The sequence below is a fragment of the Sciurus vulgaris genome, assembly GCF_902686455.1.
Source record: "Sciurus vulgaris genome assembly, chromosome: 12".
NCBI lineage: Eukaryota > Metazoa > Chordata > Mammalia > Rodentia > Sciuridae > Sciurus > Sciurus vulgaris.
In genome coordinates, this window is record NC_136473.1 from 110,633,329 (window position 1) to 110,652,964 (window position 19,636).

The following is a 19,636-nucleotide window of genomic DNA, read 5'->3' on the forward strand; positions in this document are numbered from 1 at the left end:
CTCACTCTGGCCCTTCTGAGAATGCTGAGAGGAGAGACCTGGGCCTTAGGCCCCTGTGGTCCTGGGGTCCCAGAGAGCAAGGACGGTAGAGACTGGCCAACCTCAGGTTCTGTGAGTGAATAATAAATCATCAGTGAAATAGAAACTCGATCATCACCACATCTAACGCTCGAGATCACTCTTAGCGAAGCTCGTTGTTGTTGAAACCTGGTTCCCTGCTTCTGCTGGAGCCCAGAAAGCCCTTTCAGTATCACAGGCCATCACAGCAGGGGATGCTGCCAGCGTGGACTCTGAGGGTCACACCAGCAAAGCTGGATTCTTGTCCGCTGCCATTGAGTGGTGTAAGTGGCAGGTGATGCCCTCCAGTGTTGTGACAGGCCCCAGTGGCTCACCTGCTACCTTCTTTCTGGGTTCTTGTCTCACAAATCCAAAGGATGGAATTCACAGGATGACAGAAGACAAGAGTGTAAGGAGTAGAACTTATTTCAGCATGAAGAATAGAAACAGAATGCTCACAGAAGCAAGGGACCGGTTAGCAGGTTACCACCCGAGTGTGCCAATCTAGGAGTTCATGTAGCACTCGGGTCAAGCTGTTGGTCCAATTTATGCCGCTCAGGATTTGGAAAAGAACCAACACTGTTGGTCCACCCCGGAGTCTGAGCTCCCATTCAGGTCTGCGCCCTTTCCATGTTCTCACTCTGGCTGTTCCCAGGAGGCTGAGGTCAGCTAATCACCGGCGCTCTGGGGTTTGGGGCTGTGGTGCTGTGTGGATCAGGCAGCCACACCCAGCCTGGTGCTGGCCCACCTGGGGTGACAGGTTGGTGACCTCAGACCTGCACTGGCATGGAGGGCCCTGCAGGCCACCTGCACTCCAGCCCACCCCCGCCACCACTCTGCACTTGGGGGCAAGGGCTTGACTTCACCTCCTCTAAGGGGTCATGTGCTTTTTTAAAGCTTGACCTACCCAATCACAAGTGGATCTTCATTGGTCTAGCCAACGGTGGTGGCCTGTCCTTGCCTAGTGATTACTTAATCATGGGAAGATTGTACTGATTCTGGCCAAAGAGGAGACATTCCCTTTCTCTGCCTCTGAAGACTGTGGACAGCATGGGAGACTAATCCCAGCAGACCTTGGGGCTGTGGGGAAAGCTGCAGGACAGCTGAGCTAGATCCAGATGTTTCTGTCAGTGAGTTAATCACCCTGAAATTGCTGTACCTCCAGATTTCAAATTATGCAAAATGATAAACCTCCTTATTGGTTAAGCACTTTTATTTAAATCTTATATCATTTGCTGTCCAAAACATCTCCTGTGGTCTTTGGAAAGTTAATGTTGGTTGAAGAGACCAAGTAAAAAAGTCCCCTTCTCTCTCATTTTAATACAGTCTAACACGTTCGACTGATAGTTCTGGTTGGTCTGTCTCCTGAAGAAGTGTCTATGCTAATAATTTTCAAGGCCTGGTCCTGATGGGAGCACTATTTCCTAAGGAAGAGCTAATTTGAAAAGAGAACACATTCAAGAGATACCTCAGAAGGATCTTCTGTCTTATAGGAAGGAGGACTCACCATTGAAAATTTTAAGGACACTGAAGCGCTTCAAGCCAAGTGTGCATTAGCTGCTTGGGACTGTATCTGCCCCCACAAACAGGATGTCAGAGTGTGACTCTCATTCTGCCAAGTTGAGATTGTGGAGGGTGGGAATAGGGTGGGACGGGAGCGTTGTGTCCCCGTGCAGGGATGTGCAACATGCACCCATCTGAGCCAGGGCTGGGTTAAGCAAGGATACGTTCATCTGAACTGACATTAATTGAGCATCTGGTGTTCGCCAGACTCTGTGGGAAGTTCGTGAGAAAGAAGGAAGTGTGGTCATTGCCCACAAAGAACATGGCTCCTATTGCATGCTCCCACTGTCAGGACCCCACCCCGCTCCCGTCAGTCTGAATGAAGCTCGTGCCCCGATGGTTCTGACTTCTCATCCCACTCCTTTTTTTTTTTTTAATTTTTCTCTTTTATATATATTTATTTTTTTAGTTGTCAATGAATCTTTTATTTCATTTATTTATATGTGGTGCTGAGGATCAAACCCAGGGCCTCACACATGCCAGGCAAGCGCTCTGCCGCTGAGCCACCACCCCAGCCCCCCACTCCTAAATTATGGTGTTGCTGGGGTGTAACTGTGCATGCCACCTGCTCTTACACACATTTCACATGATTGCCTTGTTCTCAGAGTTCAGAAACGTAGTGTAAGCCTGTGGACAGTTACGGAGCACCTACTAGGAGCCAGGTGGGGTGGGGTCTACGGGGAATGGGATATCCCACCCTTCTAGGAAACTACAACTCACTGGGACTAAGTGATCTGCACACCAGAAGGCAGAGCCAGTGTCTAGGTGACAAGCAGCATTTGAATGGTGCAGACGACACGTGCTGGGTGACTTTGATAAAATCTAACACAGATTTGCTAATCTCTTCTTAATTTGTCCTGTGCTCATCAAACTCCTGAGGCAGGAATAGAGGAGCTCAGTTCCTCCCCTTCCAGGAGCCCACTACTAAGTAAAAATGATGCAATCCTTTAGTCATATCAGCTAACGTTTATGGAACACTAAATATTATTACATATTTCCATTTGATTTCCATATAATAGCTCATTTAATAATTAATTCAACCCCCTGAGGCTTCTGGAGGTTGAGTAACTTTTAGAAGATCACAGAGGAGAGTATGACAAGTGAGAGATTAATGAAGAATCTAATCATCGATCCCACCTGTAATAGGTCTAGGTATGGGAAAACGGGATCTTTATGCAGAGGAGCTCTGGAATGAAATGGACTGGTAGTTCACCACAGCCAGCCATATGGAACGGGCGGGTCATGTTCCTAAACATTCCCGCAGCGCTGCTGGGAACCACAGAGCTCCAGAGCCATCCCTCCCAGATGTGGTGCAGGGCCTGACACTATTGAAACGGGCCTCAGGGGAAGGAGGAGCATGGTAGGCAGTAGCTTTCCTCTGTCCACATGCTGACCTGAGCCGAGGTGAATTGAGGACATTTGGTTCTGGGACACCTGGAATTAGGATCCCATGGAAATTTACCATTGAACTAGGGGGTAAATCTCTCTAATTATGCAGTCTAATTAGAGTGATTGACAACGACCGGCCAAAGGTTGCAGGAGGGCCTCTTGGCCTCCTAACAAGGGCTCGGCCTCCTGTGGACCTGCAGGAGACCGAGAAGGTGGTTTCTGATCTGCTTTATCATCTCTTCCTGAAGGCCAAGACATCTCTTCTTCTAGGCCATCCCAAGTCACCTTTTTACAATGACTCAACTTATTATCAGTCTTACCTGGGTATAGCATGTGACTTTCCTTGATAGGGGTTACAAGTGGGAACTCGGAGTCTTTGTGAAAACGGTGGACAGCAGAGCAGGGTCCCGTCCTGCCTCTGTTGCTCTGCTGTCACTCTTCACCTGCTTGTCTGTGTGATGAGATGCACAGCAGCTGGGAGAGCAGGTGACCATGTCCCAACTTGCACATCCTGTGTCCCTGAGTGTGTCTTCCAGTGCTGGGGGAGGGGTGTCACAGCCACTCAGCAGGGGACAGGCACATTCACACTTGCTCTGTGAAGAGGTCAGTTTTCAGTTGGCCTTGGTTTGCTCCTTTCTTCCAAGTTGATAAGACTTTTCAAATTTGGAAAGCAGCCCATTGGATTTGCCTGATGGAATATTGTGTAAATCAGATGATTAAAAACAAATATGCAACAAAGCACTTTCATCTCAGAAATGGAAAACTGCGGGGCATCATTCCCCGCTGGGGCCCCTGCTTCCCTGCAGGGCCGTGTGACTATGGCGAGGGACACGGAGGTGCTGAAGGGTGCACTCCATTGGTTTCTTGGCTGCCCAGCGCTGTACTCTCCCTTGCAAACAGAATCCTGATTGGCCTGCGTGCTGGTGGCCACACTCTTCAGGGAACCAGGTCCCTCCTGAGCTCCCCGAGGCGGACCAGTCTTGGTTGGAGGCTTCATCGCAGAGCTTCATTCACCTTGCCTGCATTTCGTGCTTAGTTCTGTCCAGTGGGAGATGAGGGGAAGTCTCTGTCGGGGATCTTTTGGGAAAGGCAGTCTCACGCTTCTAAAAGGATTTAAGGGACGAGTGAGTCCTCTTCTCCTGCCCGTAAGGTCACTGCATGAGTGTAAGATGCTTGATGTCACAGCAGGTACCATGATATCGTGAGGTCAAATGTCAACCAGCTGAGACTGGCAGAGAAAATGGAAAGAACCTTGGTGCCATTTTCTTTTGCTCAAATGTGAAACTTCTGTACTCTGGAAGCTGTTACTTTGAAAGAGAACAATCTGTCTCTTGCTCCAGGGCACCTCTGGTTGGGCTGTCTTGCGGAAACCTGCCAATGCTAGCTGAAGCTGCTCTTTGGCATCGACATTTCCCTCCTGCCTCCAGGGGCTCTGGGAAAAGGGGCTGAAGGCCAGGGCAGCCTCAGAGTGCTCGTCGCTCACCAGAGCCTTTTGACCAATCCACTGGGCAGGTGGATGAGAGGGACAGCAACCCCCTGAAGACTGGGGCAAGCCTAAAGCTGCCGGTGAAGAAACTAGACTTATGTCACATGCTTTTAACTTTGAGATTCATGTGATGTTTTCATTCTATTCCCTAAAATATCTTGGTCTTAATGTAAAACTCATCTTTTATCCACTTGCTCATTAAGTCATCCAACTCCTCTTACCCTGCAAATTTCTGATTGAAAGTGAAGCTGACCCAGCTCCTGGGAGGGCTTGTGGCAGGGCGTGAGGACCACAGGCAAGCACCTGCTTCCAGCAGTCTGTGGACAGAACTTGCAGATCAGTGGCGCCATCCTGGAACTAGTCAGAGCAAGGCAAGGACGCTGGGTGGATGCAGCAACTTCCCCCACCTCTGGATTCATGGCTGGAAACTCCAGGCAGGGCGTTGAGACAGATGCTGGCACACCTGGGGGATAAGGTCTGTACAGGTGATCCCCAGACTGCACAGGTAACTCCAGAAAAGGTTGCATTATCCTGCGAGAACCCAGGTGCCTGGCTAAGGGCATCATCTCACTTCTACCAAGCTTCCCAAACCTGGGCGGGTTGTGGTTTCAATGAGAGACAAAAGGGAAGTTCCCTGCCCTGTTTTGAGCATGCTGCACTTGAATTCAGTCCTCTTACACTGCCCCTGACCACTCTTTTTTGGTGCAGTGTAAATTCTCCTTCTGTTTAAAAACTCCCTAGAAAATACGCTCAGGAAAGCCAGGGGCTTTCCCCGCCATATTCTTTGCTGAGTCCCCACTACTTAAGCCATGCCCGGTGCTTGCTTCAGAAGTATGTCCTGAAGGACTGACTTTCCAGAGAGGGAACGAGGAGTACATGAGGGTCACACTGCACAGGGGAGGGTAAGTACTCGAGGGCAGCTGGAGTCTAGAAAGGTTCAGACGACAGGAACGGAGGGCAACAGTGGGGATGGTGGTGGAGACATGGGAGGGGGGCCAGAAGCATCCAAGGAAAGGGATGCCGGGGGAGGCCCGCTGACCTCCTGGGGCACATGGCAAGAATTGCTGTGGTTCTCAAGCCATGTGGGGGACACAGCTCACTGTTACTAGTGCTGGAATCTCTGAGGACCTGGGTCCAGGGTCTGGAGGAGGAGAGGCCCTGTGGGTCCTGCAGAGGACTGTGCTCCATCTCCTCAGTACCTCACGCTGGCTGGCCTCACCCTGGGCGGAATGAACTGGAGGACAAGATTTTCCTCCATCCTCGTTCAATGATCTCTGCCTGTTCAGTCACTCAGCAAATCTTTAGGACACTTGTCAGCTTCAAGGGAGGCAGTTTCTCCCTCTTGAAGGAGAGGTGGTGAGGAAATACCCGTGGCTGGTGGGAGACAGCCTGAGGTGGCTAAGCTGGCACAGTGGTGGCAGAAGGGCCTGGCTGGAGGCTGTTCACAGGCCCTCTGTGCTCAGGAGGGCCCAGGAAGTAGCCAGGTAGGGCCAGCCTCCGGCTGCCTGCTCGTCCCACTGGGCCCTCACTTCCTCTGTTCTCTCCCCACGAGCTACCGCCAGGTACTGCTATTTCTGGGCCTCTTGAATTCTTGCGTTCCATTTCACCTGCTCCCTCAGATACCCTACCGCTCGGCATAGCCAAGTGGGGCTGGCATCAAGTCACGGGTTCCTCAGTCACTCACCCGGCTAAGACGGTCTCAGTGGGGACATGGTGGTTGTGCCCACAGTCGTTAGGGTGGGCCCTTCGGGATTACATGGCATTTTATGCCTTTCCTAGCTCTCCAGTCCTGGACAATTCGCTTCACCTTTGTAGGCTCTAAGGTTCTGCATGACAGAGTTAATGATGGAGCCTCCTTGGTTCTCAGGATTAAAATAGCCGATGTCTACAAAGCATGGAGCACCAGGCAGGGCACGTAGCGAGGGGTCAGTAAGTGGCAACTGTTGTTCTTTCTGTCTCTCCTTTTCATTTTTTTGTGTCTTTTGCCTAAATTGATAAACGCTTTCACCTTGGCAGGAATGGTAGGAGGCAGAGACATTTCTCTGTTAAGCCATTTGATACATTTTCAAAAAATGGGGCACAGGCACATCACATACTGTGGTGTCTTTAAAAGCAGTCCAGGATCTCTGTCACTCTTGCAGACTGAGGAAGTGTCTAATTCTCCCCTGGAATGTCTCCACCAGATGATGCAGTTGCCAGTTGCTGGTGCTCACTCTTCCCCAAGCCTTCAGAGTCTTGAGCTACCATGTAAGAAATCCAGGGACCCTGAAGGAACTGTGCAGGGTGGCAGTGGGGACAGGCTGTTAGGCCCCACAGTGGGTAGAGGGACATGCCCAGGGAACCCCAGTTGCTCCAGCCCCTGTCTTCCTGGCCCCGCCACCAAGCATGTGAATGAAGGGTCCTTGACCACCATCTGTGTCTCACGAGAGCCCCCAGACCAGAATCACCCAGCTCGGTGCTCTCAAATCCTTGTCCCCAAAACCCATGAGAGCTAAAGAACAATGATTGCTGTTTTTAGGCCACAAATTTTGGGCTGATTTGCTCGGCACTGATAGATAACGGATACACGTGATATCAACTAATGCACGGCAGGTATGGCTGTCTCAGTTTTACAGACCAGGCTTTGGAGAACTTAAACACGTGCAGGATGTGATGAGGACAATGCAGAGCAGGACCCAGGGGACTCCTGAGGCCGTGCTCCCCCGCTGCTCCATCCATGTTGGGTGCAGTGAGAACGGTTGAGCAGACGTGCATTTTCCTGGATCGGCCCCAGACCTGTCAGTCTTCTAGGGTTGGACTTTGTGTTTGGAAGAGCACCACCTGCTCACAGTTCCCGAGCTAACTGCCACAAGCAGACCTGAAGCTGGGCGTGGTGGTGCTCACCTGTAATCCCAGGGATTTGGGAGGCAGAGAGAGAGGATCACAAGTTGGAGGCCAGCCTCAGCAACTTAGCCAGACCTTGTCTCAAACGCAAAAAGAAAAGAAGGCCAGAAGTGGAGGCACGGGGAGGCTCTGGGTGAGCCAAGAGCCGGCGCTGCTCTGGAGATGCAGGGTTCACAGAGGCCCAGGCTGCCCTGGGAGGCCTGAGAAGGCTGTGCAGCCCCAAGCTCAAAGCGGGCTGGGAAGACCACCTGATATGCGGTGAAGAACGGAGGCGGGGGAAGACTGAGCAGACACAGCCAGGAGTGGGAGGACCGCTGAGAAGGAAATGAGGAGCAGCAGGCGGAACAGTAGTCCCGAGGAGCAAGGAGACGCTTCTCTGAAGAGGCCTGGGCGCGCTGCTCAGGACCCACACCCAGGGCCGTCCTGCGCCTCCGGGAGCGACTGGCCTGGAACAGCCCCAGCTGAGGACTGCGACACAGTCGCTCTCAAACTGCTGTCCTGACCTGGGGATGGAGGTGCTTGTAAAATGCAGAACTAAATGTCCTGGAGACTCATGCCTCTTAACGCCTGCCAAGCACCCACTATGTGCGGGTCAGTTCACCACTGGGGCTCTTCACACACACAGGACGTTTTACACCCTGGAGAGCTGGAGGTCTGGAATGGACTCGCCCCTTCCGGAGACCTGTTGGGAGCCAGGTCCTCCGTTGGGTGACTGACTTAAATGATCTCAATCTTGACACCAATACTGTAAAATGAGCATTATTATTCTTACGAGAAACAGTGTAGAGAAATTAAATAACCTGCTTGAAGTTAATATGGCAAGAACGTGCTTACATTTTAACATGGGTTAATCCAATTCTAAAGCTCCTAGCTGTCCCCTGTAGACCCTGTCTCTCAGCCTTAAGGGTTCATAATTCTATTTCTGTGTGCAGGCTTAATGGCACTGTGTACAGAGAGCTTTGAGTCTGCAGAGGAGGAAGCCATTAGTTCTGCTTTGGACAAGGTCCAGGGAGGGGATGGGATTTCTCAGAAGTTATTAAAGTGGGCCGTGAAGGATGAGGAGGAGTTCGGCGGTTGCCGAGTGTTTGCAGGCCCGGGGAGCTGCCAGAGGGACAGTGTGTTCGCGGGATGGAAAGGAGGTAGCTGGGGCTACCCTGAGGGTGGCGGCGAGCACTGGGGTTTTGAAGCACCTGGGCAGATTTGCCTTTGGAGAGGCCACCCTGGCAGCTCTGGGGGAAACTGCCAGGCCCAGGGGACTTGGGACATGTTCACTGCAGTCTCATGCTGAGATGACAAGCACAGGTCTCTTTTTCTCCGCTTGTAAACCCTCATCTCCTGGGAGGCCCAATGTAGTGAATGCCCCGGTCACCTCCCCGATCAACCAAGTCAGGAGCCTTGGCTGGCAGAGGGGCATTGCTGATGCCCCCCAGAGTGAGCTTCAGACCCCGGCCTCCACGAGCCCACTTCGGGCCCTGGGCTGACTTGGCGTTTGCAGTTATTGCTTGAGGGCCGTGCCATTTTCTCCTGAGCTCTTTCTAAATGGGCTTTTACACCGATTCTGCCACCGGGGTCCCTGCAGTAGCTTTGCTCAGGTCTCCCTGCTTCTACCCTTGTGGTGGACGTCGTGCAATCGAGTAATTCCTCTACCACAGAGGCCAGCCCGTCATCCCCTGCCTTTGCCATGGGACCTGCCCCAGCAGCCCACCCGCGAGTGTGCAGAGGCAGGGGCCACACCCTTCTGTGAAACCAGTGCTCACAGTGCTTAGCGTTGCTGTTGATAGTAGTCTTAATGCTTCAGAGAATTTTCGGACTCGTGGCTGTCTAGTGATCCTAGAGATCACTCTTTGCCTTCACACGTAAGAGCGCTGGCTCAGGGTCACGTGGCTCGTCTATTGCGCGCTAACATTTCTGTCGCCTCCTCTGGGCTGGGTGCTGGGAGTGTACTGTGGCCTACAACAGACCCATGAAGCAGGTATTGTTCTCTGGGAGGCCTTGGGTTGGCGAGCTCCGTGTCTGGAGGCCTCTGTAACTGTCTAGGTCACGTTGCCCGTGGCGCCAGGCCTGCCTGAGGCAGAGCCCTTCTCTTGGCAGTGGCGGCTCTGCTCAGTCCTTGTCTGCCTGATGCTTCCCCAGATGTGGGCGCGGTGGGGGGAGGGGCCGGGACTTGGAGCTCTTCTTAAGTATCTTGGTGCTGATCTTCCCTTAGAAAGTTCATTCCTAATAACTACGACATGGTCCCGCGTCAGTGCAGCGTGGTCTCTGTCTTCCTTTCAGCTACATCTGGGGCAGTTCCTTTGGAGCTGGGAGAGACCCAGGGGACTGGACCCTGCTACTCACGTTATCTCCTCAGTGTGGAAGATTGTCGAGGGCATGCTAGCTAGTTTCTCAAGCAGTGGTTTCAAACCTTTTTGTTTCAGGGTACAAATTTACTTTTCAAATGTTATTTTTCATAACTCCAATATAAATCAAGTAAGTCTGAAAAGTGGTGCCTTTCCTCAGGATGTGGTAGAGGCCTACCACAAGTTTCACTTGAATAATTAGCCACCTCACAAAAACAGCCTGTGAACAAGGAAAACAGATAAAAACTCATTTGCTTTGACAAGTGAGTTCAGTATCTGTGAACACAGTGCTTTGTGTTTAGTTGCTACTTTCTATGGTTTACGATCAGATAATTTTTTCAGCCCAGGTCCTTGAGACACTGTATCTCTAAGAAAGAAAACAGAAATGATCTGGTCTTGAACCTGATCTGCTATACCAGCTCCCTCTGATTCAGCCCAACAGTCCTAATTTGTTAGACTCAATGAAATGACAGTGTTCATTAGCCAAAGTCAGAGGTGGGGAACCTGAGACATCAAAAGAGAGCTCTCCCTCCCGAAGGCCGCTTTGTCTTCTCATGGGCAATGTCCCTCTTCACTGCCAAGCCGGGGACTTCCGTGTGCAAACTCTGGGAGGCCCTCCCCAGACACTCTAGGGTTAGGAGCGTGGGGCCACAACCAGGGGTCTTTCCACTACTTGGTGTCAGTCCCCAGTGGATGGTGGCTTTGCCTGGAGGGCCTTCCTCTTCTCAGCCTGTCACACAATTCCATTTTTCATCTAACACACAGATCTAATCTCCTTTCCTCTCAGAAGACACTTTTAGTTGTCTCTGCCCATAAGGAGTTTTCCAATCCTTGACAGGAAATTACCATCGCACACAGATGTCAATCTTGGGCACCGTTTCCCGTCCAGCTCCCTCTTTCCTTTAAAGGGCACATCACATCTCATTATTTACGTAGCACAATTTGTTTAGCTCCAAACTGGAAGACTTGTATGTTGGAATTACATTTGGCATTACAAACAATGTTGGAGAGAATATTAGGTGTAAGCTCGGGGGCACGGTTAGCGGCCAAATAAAATCGGACAGAAAGCGGCCGAAGCAAGCTTTATTGGAATTTGACTCTCAGGCGAAGTTCCCAGCCCCCCAGGTTACAGGTCAGGTAGGGAGCCAGAGAAAATCGCACGTGGCCCTGGCCGTCCAGGTCTTTATAGGCTGGAATGGGCGGGGGTCCTGCTGAGTGACAGGTGGAGTTAAGGGTCAGCCGGTGGAGTTAAGGGTCAGCCGGTGGAGTTAAGGGTCAGCTGGTGGAGTTAAGGGTCAGTGAGTTAAAGGTCAACAGGTGGAGTTAAGGGTCAGTGAAGTTAAAGGTCAGCAGGTGGAGTTAAGGGTCAGTGAAGTTAAGGGTCAACAGGTAGAGTTAAGGGTCAGTGGAGTTTTCTTGTCCGTTTGATTGATCACTGTTTGGCGCACTGCCCTTTGTCTCAGTTGCTCCATTCTCCCTCCTACAGTCGCCCAAATTCCGACCTAACATTAGGGTCTTTTTATCTTGACATATTTGCCCCCAAAGACATGTAGGATAAGTAGCTGCTAAGAAAGCTGTTGGGTGAAAGGCATACCCGTGCCTGTCTTTCATAGCTCTTACTAATTGAATGGGAGTGGCTTTCTGGACATCCTCACCAACCCTGGGTATCCTAAGTGTTTGGCGTTTACTTGGCCTACGTGTGTCAGATTGGGTTGGCACACAGCCAGCAAGGCACCTAACAGCTGCAGCACCTTCTGAAGACAGCGGGTTCTACTTCCCCATTCCTGAGCTGAAACAACCCCACATGGTGATGTATTCAGCAGTGAGACCTTGGGAGGTGACTAGACCATGAGGGTGGACTACATTAGTGCCCTTATTAAAGAACCTGGAGAGTCCCAAGCCTTGATCTTGCACTTCCCAACACCCAACCTGAGAATAAATTTATGCTGTTCATAAACCATCCAGGCTGCAAAATTCTGTTACAGCAGCCTGAACTAAGGCAGTACCCTTTTCTCTAGAGAGAGCACTTTTTCCCCCTTATTTTTAATGGGTTTGTTATTGTAGAACATAATGGTGAGATCTGTTGTTACAGATTCATGCATGTTCACAGCAGAACAATGTTTTTTGGCCAATATCCCTCCCCTTTCCTGCCCCTTCTAGAGAGAGGACTTTCTAGATGCTATGATATTGAACAAAAATCATTTGAGTCCCAGTTTTCTTATCTGAAAAATGGGGCTAAGAAGACCTCCCTCTCCAAGTTGTCAGGATCAAAGAACCCAGCCCAGTGTTTGTTTGACAGTGCCCAACAGTTGGCAGGAACCTTCTCTTTGTGTTCTCTGCAGTGCTGGGTTCATGTGGCACCGCCATGCACTCCACCTCTGCGGACAGGGACCACACCTGGTCACCGCCACCAGCCCTGGCAGAGTGGGCCCATCTAGTGCCCACCACCACACTGCAGTGGTGCTGTTATTCCCCCGACTTTATGCAAACTTAACGTTCCAAGCCAGGTAGCAGTGGCTTCCGGAACCTAGGACCTGGGATCCTGAGTGCCCCATCTCCTGGGGTCAGCTGCCTACCTCTGGTTTGCCGGGGCCACCATGCCTCCTGCAGGGCAGCATGGTGTCCGATGGGTCTGTTCTTCAGCAGAGCTTGCCACGCCTCCGTTGGGTGCCAGGACTTTATGAGCACCAGCTGCTGTTAATTACACAGTGGTTAACACTGACAGCCAGAGGAAAACAGCCAGCATGTTTACTTCAACAAGGTTGAGAAGCTGCAGTTCCTTATTCATTGATCTGAGGATTGACATGAGAGGTGCTGGTGTTCAGGAAGCCCTTCCTAGAATCAAGCCCTGTGTGGATCTTCAGCAGCCCAGAGTGTACGTGAGACACGCGTCAGTGTGCCTTTAACAAGCCGTGAGCCTGGGTGCTTTCAAGCGAGTATTTTAAAGGGTGTTTTAAATAGGTATAAATATTCATAATTTGACGTCACTTTTTATAGTTTCTGTGTAGATGTGGGCAGGGAGGACTGGAGAAAGAATCGTGAACTCTAATTTTGAAATAGAGAATAACCCCCAAAGCCCAAAGGATGGGTCATTTTGTTTTAAATACAAATGCCAGCTCGTGCTAAGACGGTGATGGATGGCGTTGACCTTGGTCTCACTTCACAGGTGAACGCCCAGGCTGCGCGTGATTTACATCAGAACAGGCAGGTCTGCAGGGCACGGGCTGGGGCTTGCAGAAGGGGTTCTGCTGTGTGCAGTGGACTAAACGTCACACTCTCACACTGAAAAAAACAACCCGAAGGACCCACAGCGCAATATTAACTCCATGAGGTGTGATTAGAGGAAACTTAAAAGATAGCTTTCTGAATTGCCTGAAAATTTTAAAAGAGAATTGATTTTTTTAGAACTAATCAGGAAAATGAAAAAAACAATTCACCAATGAAGAAACAAACCCATGGAAAACAAAGGTAGCTCTATCTTCGTGGCCCCAGAGTGGGTGGCCCTTGGCTGGACCTCCCTCCCCTTGGCCGACCTTGAACTCATCTCAGATGAGTCCGTGGACTTGGTTCTTTCTCTCGCCCCAGCCAGAGGTGAGGGACTGGGGCTGCGTCCCTCGGGCGTGGGCGGGGTCCTGGTGTCACACTGGTGGGAAGGGAGCAGTTCTGCCATGGGACCCTGGAGTCAGCACACCACCCCAGGTGGGCTCCGGAGCCCTGGTGGCAAGTTGGGGACATCCTGGAGAGGCAGATGTGAGCGCCGAGGGTGGGCTTCCGGGCAGCTCTGCCTCCTGAGCAGGCCATGCAGCCAGTGGGAGCCCATCTAGGCAGTGTGACGCCAGAGCTGTGGTTTCGGGTTTGAGTGTCGGAGGTAATGTACGCGGGGTGCTGACCAAAGAACCTGCCTGCTGCTCCCAGCCACAACGACACCACAGCCACACATCACAACAGCCACTCATCACAACACAAAAAGTCACTCACCACAACAACACAACAGCCGCAACACCACAACAGCAGCCACTCATCACAGCACAAAAAGTCACTCACCACAACAACACAACAGCCGCAACACCACAACAGCAGCCACTCATCACAACACAAAAAGTCACTCACCACAACAACACAACAGCCGCAACACCACAACAGCAGCCACTCATCACAACACAAAAAGTCACTCACCACAACAACACAACAGCCACAACACCACAACAGCAGCCACTCATCACAACACAAAAAATCACTCACCACAACAACACAACAGCCACAACACCACAACAGCAGCCACTCATCACAACACAAAAAGTCACTCACCACAACAACACAACAGCCGCAACACCACAACAGCAGCCACTCATCACAACACAAAAAGTCACTCACCACAACAACACAACAGCCTCAGCACCACAACAGCAGACACTCATCACCCCCTATTAATTTGCCGAGCACCCCGGCATTATAGAGTAAGTGTACTTTATGAGAAGAGGGACATGTGCTTCTCAGCCCAAACGTACTTCAGCTCATTCCACAGGATGGCCTGTCAGCTTATCCGTTTCAGACATTCCAGGGCCAGGCACTGGTTACAATGTGCCAACTCTGCCCCATCAACAAGCAGGTCATGGGAGCAGTCGCGGTGGCCACCGCTGCTTTGCCGGTATTCACAGCCTGAGGTGTGTTTTCTTGTTTTTTTTTTTTTGTTTTTAATTAAGCAAGATAAAAAGAACAAGCTAAAAAAAAAAAAAAAAAAAGCAGCCCTATAATTCCTGTAATACTCGGCGGCAACCACAGGCTTTCCAATTTATTGAAAAGAAGTTTTCATTATTCAGATACCAGAATTCAAACACCGGTTCATAAAAATGTCCATTATTTCTAAGGTTTGTGCTCTTATTATAAAATGTGGTGAAAATAAGAGGGACAACGTAGAAACCTATTATTAAGAGAGTTGAAATAAAAAAGTAAAAAAGAAGGGTTAGAACTGATGCCAGCCCTAGGTACAGCTCTTTGGGGAAACTGAAGTTTTCACAGAAAGCTAATAGAGTTGACAGTTATTAAGCCCTCTTATGTGCCAGGTGCCGTTCTAAATGTATGAACTGCTTTAATTTTCACTAAAGGGAGATATTAGATTCCCCTTCCCCAACTTAGAGATGAGGAGTTTAAGGCACAGAGAGGTCAGGTGTTCAGGTCGCAGGTAAGCGGCAGAGCTGGGATTTGGTCCAGGAAGCTGGGCTCCAAGCAACAGCCCATGGGCATGCTGGTCTGTCCATGCACATTTTGCTTGGTTAGCCTCACTTTTGAACAAATGAATTTATGAAATCCGACCTGCTCAGCAGTGGAGAAAGTTCTGACTAGTCACTAACTGCCAAAAGTACAAGTCGGGTGGCCAGAGTTGCCATGAAACACCACAATTTTATTTGCTGTGCTGTCTGGATACCCAGAGAATCTGAGGAAGGAAAGAGGGGGTCTCAGTGGGAATCTATTCTCTAACTCCCTTTTAAAAGTTTGTGTAGCGAATCCAGATACAGGGGTACTCACCTGTACTCCCAGCCACTTGGGAGGCTGAGGCAGGAGGATCACAAGTTTGAGGCCCATCTGGATATGTTGGCATGAAATAAAAATAAAAAAGGGAGGCTGAGGATGTAGCTCAGAAGTAGAACACTTCATCCCCAGCACCACGTGAAAAAAATTTTTTTGGTTATACTTTGGTTGAAATTTAAATTGAATTTATTAAACATTAATAGATAAAAAAGAGCAAAAACTCTGCACATCACTTGGAAGGGACAGGACATTTTTGAACTAGTTAGCATTCTAGGGGAAAAAAGCAAGTCAAAGGGATGAGATGTGAGGCAAAGGTAGTTGCAAGGTGTCCACTCTTTCACTGGGAGACAGTGGTTGCAGGAGGACCTGGGTGACTCCAGGGCCCAGCCAATCGCAGGCTCCGTCCTGCTCTAGCCTGGGTGTCCAGGGCTTGCAGGACTCCACATGGGAGAATGTCAAATTTAAATTAGTGGTTAAATGAGTAAATACAGGGACAGACGGCTCTTGACCCAGATGCTTCTATTTCTTTAGTTCATGTTCCAGGATTTATCTCAATGTTTATGTTTGGGGAATGACGAGTAGCTCGTTGCCCTTAGATTATTACATAAACCATGATTTATTTTTTAAAAATATTCAAATTTTTATTAACTTTTAAGTGACAAGTAAAAATTGCATACAGGTATGGTGCACAACATAATGTTTTCATATATGTTTAAATTGTGAAATAGCTAAATCAAGCTAATCAATGGATGTCTTACTTCACATACCTATCCGTGTGTGTATGTGAAGTGTGTTAAGGACCTGAAATTTACTCTGTTAGCAATTTTCAAGTACACAGTATGTTGTCATTAGCCACAGTCACCTTGAGGTACGATGAATCTCTTGAACATACTCCTCCTAACTGAAATGTTGCCTTCTTGGATCAACCTCTTTTCCTCCCACCAATCTCCTGCCTCTGGTAACCAACATTTTACTGTTTCTGAGTGTTAGACTTTTTTAGATTTCACACATAAGTGAGATCATGCAAGATTTACCTTTTTATACCTGGCTTATTTCACTTAACATTAAAAAATATTGGAATTTTTATTTTAAAATGTAATTAGACATTTAATCACCAGATTTAAGAAAAGTGTATCTACAGAGAATGACTGACACGATGACATTTAGCCATAATTAAATATTTTCTCTACATATCTTATTCTAATGATCCCTCTACTGTTTCCCTTAATGTAAGTCATCCATATTGGAAGCTTCTGAGATTATACTGGTGATAAATCCATCATGGCTCAAGGTAGTTCCAGGACAAACTCGCTAGTACGATGTGAGTCATCTTGCTGTATATTGCACTGCAAAAACTCTGCACGTCTCTTCTTTTCCTTCTGCTCCTGTGGCAGAGAGTTCCCTTGTCTGGTCTTGGTATGGACCCTCTCTTCCCACACTTCCTGGGACGCTCCTTGTGATTCACCCTCTCTCTTCCTGCTCGTCCTCTCCTTTTCTATTGGTTCTGTTGGATCCAAGCAGGCTCATCCCCACTCTTTCATCAGTAATCTGAGAGTAGGTGCTGTGGGTTAGTTATTTTTGCATCTCCAAGCCTTCCTAGCACACTGTAGGAGATGAAAATCAAATTAGTTTTAGAATTAATATGGGATGAGAAAGATAACTGATTTATTTTCCCTCTGGCTCTGACTTGGGGAAGAGAAACTAACTGGGACCCCCAAGCGTCTGGTTGCCAAGCTCAGTGAGTGCTCAAGTCCCTTCATGACGGTGACAAACACTTGGTTTCAGTCCCCATGCTACCAAAGGGATGAGATGAGTAGATCAGGCCATTCTCCTCTGCCGCTCTCGTGCTGAACTTTTCTTCATGAGACAGAGGAGGGAGGGTGCTGTCTCGTGAAGTGTACGGAGCCCTCATCTCCAGCAGGAGGAGAGTTCACTCAGCTTTCTGACTCCTGGAGGAACACGTGCTGGTTCACTGTCTCTCTGTGATCTCATTTCCTTAGTGGGGGTTCTTGAACATTCCAGGTGCCCTGCTGTAGTGGACACCCTGCTTCTGACAAGACTGGAGTTACAAAGTAGCAGGATAGATCAGACTCTGCTTCCTAGCACAGTGGGCGTCTCTTCCAGAATAAGCCATTTAAGACGAACAGAAAACCCAACAGATCTTTCTAAAAGTGTGATTAGATGCATTACACATGAAATTGCACATACGCAATGAGCTGCAAAACCAGAACTCAGAGGAGGTCACCCTCCTCCCAAGAGACGCAGAGAGAACCTCGACGTGAGCCTCGAGTCTGGAAAGCTCAGTGGGCTGTGCTTGGCTCACTCGAGGGAAGGAGAAAACCCTGTCTCTCCTCGGGGCCTCACGGAGCAGATTCATCACCTTTTTAAACCAAGAGCACTAGAGTCCTAAGCACTTTTGGCTCCATGGTTCAGCTCAGACCACCTCCCCAGGGGACCCCTCATGCTTTGACGTCAGTGTGACTTGCTGCAGGCCCCAGATCAGGTTCAAAGAGTGACCAGGGGCCCAGAGATGTCAGCTTGCTGGCTTTTGCAGAAGATGGTGACAGCTGGTTGACAAACGGAAAGGACAATGTGTACACGAGAGACACTGAAGCCAGAGTTGCGTGCTGCCCTGACCCTCTGACTTGGGGTTGAGGGCTGTCATTCCGTGGTGCCATCTCTTTTCACTCTTCTCCTGGCCAGTTTTAAAACATCAAAGGAACACAAGGGACATGCCAGAGGACGCCAGCTTGGACCCAGCACCCTGGCACACCTGATTCTGTCTGTTGGTGTGTTCTCTTCCTGGGCTCACATTTCATCAGTAGGACAGATTCACCAGTGGTACCGGGGAGCAGATCCTTCCTTTGAACCCTCCTGCTTGGTCAGGTGGGGCACTTTCCACGGGGAGGAAAGTTCTGAGCGGTGAGGGACGCCTGGAGCTTTGGCCCTCTGGTTTCTGCCCACTCAACACTTTAGTGCTGTTCTTTGTGACCCTGGGAGACTTGCTCCCTCCCACCGGGCCGCACAAGCTTTGCTTTGTCCTGCAGGAAGGAGCGGCCGGTGGCGTGGAGTGTTGGTGCTGATGATTCCCACGTCTCACTCTCCGTCTCCTTTGCAGCTGGTATTTCCCCCAGGTTTTAATTTAAAAAAATTCAAACCAATACAAAGTTGCAACAGTGGCGCCTCGTGCATGTCTGGCTCCCGTATTCTGGATTTTCCGGCTGCTGGCATCTGCCATGTTTGCATTTTCTCTTTTGCTCCAACCACTTGCACGTTCCCACAAGTAGTTTTTGTTGAACCATTTAAGAGTTTACTTGTTACTGTGACCCTAAATATCTGTAAACATGTCTTCAAAGAACAAGGATATGCCCCGATGGAACACCAATACATTCATTGAAAGCATAAAATAATTTAATATATAGACAAATTCAAATGTCTCCAATTGTCCCAATACTTTTTTTCCTAATTTCTTGCATCCAGGATAGAATCATAGACTCAAGAATTACTCATTCTGTTATCTGTCCTGTTTATTTAGTTTCTTTAAATCCAGAAAAATTCCTGAACCCCTCTTTTTTTTTTTTTTAATTTTGTAGTTGGAGATGGACAGCTTGCCTTTATTTTATGTTTATTTTTATGCAGTGCGAAGGATTGGACCCAGTGCCTCACACATGCTAGGCAAGGGCTCTGCCACTGAGCTACAGCCTTAGCCCCCTGAGACCCTTTTTTTAAAAAAATCATCGTCTTGATATTTTTGAAAAGTTCATGCCAAATTATTTTGTAAAATGTCCCTTGATTTGATTCGCCTGTCTGCTGATGTGCAGATTCTGGAGTACTGTTCTGGGCAGGGGTCTCACCTGTGTGGCGTGTGCCTTTCTCAGTGCTGCCCAGGGAGGCCCAGCCCCACCGCGCCCCCACCAGTGCTGCTGGCTTGGACCACGTGTGAAGCTGGTGTCCATCCAGTGGTTTCTCCATTTAGAGCTACCTGGCCCACTCTTGTTTCTAGTTAACAAGCAATTTGGGAGTGATATTGTAAGATTGTTCACCACTGGCGGGTTTTTGTTTTATTTGGTTTTGGTACCTTATCTTTGTTACTCGCAGCTAATGCGACATCGGACAGTTCATGACGATTTTATTTTCCTCATCTGACAGTCCCAGCATTTGCAATTCTTAGGTGTTCAAGTCCATTGACAACAGTGCTTTGAGTTCTCGTGGTTGGTCGTCTTCATTAGTTCCAGCCTAATGATTAGCTTGCTTGAGCCTAATGATATGAGAGGCCCCTGGGTCCACCTGGTTGAAGCCTCCCTCCAGAGCCAACTTGACTTGACCATGTCCAGCCCCCCACAAGGCTTTGGCTTTGAGTGGCAGTGACAGGCTTGGCTTCCCGCCCAAG

The 19,636-nt window shown here is 49.4% G+C and overlaps 1 protein-coding gene and 1 long non-coding RNA gene across 4 annotated transcripts in view; one reads left to right on the top strand and one right to left on the bottom strand.

Moving 5' to 3' along the window:
- LOC306641168 (uncharacterized protein) overlaps window positions 1-19,636 on the top strand; it is a gene marked incomplete at its 5' end in the record, with an annotated part of 214,917 nt that overhangs the window by 36,877 nt on the left and 158,404 nt on the right. The window lies entirely within an intron of this gene.
- Window positions 275-6,896, bottom strand: LOC306641173. The gene is made up of 3 exons (XR_013758043.1): window positions 5,087-6,896; window positions 2,131-5,044; window positions 275-1,966 (listed from the first exon to the last, which is right to left on the bottom strand). It is a non-coding gene; the product is annotated as an uncharacterized lncRNA (long non-coding RNA).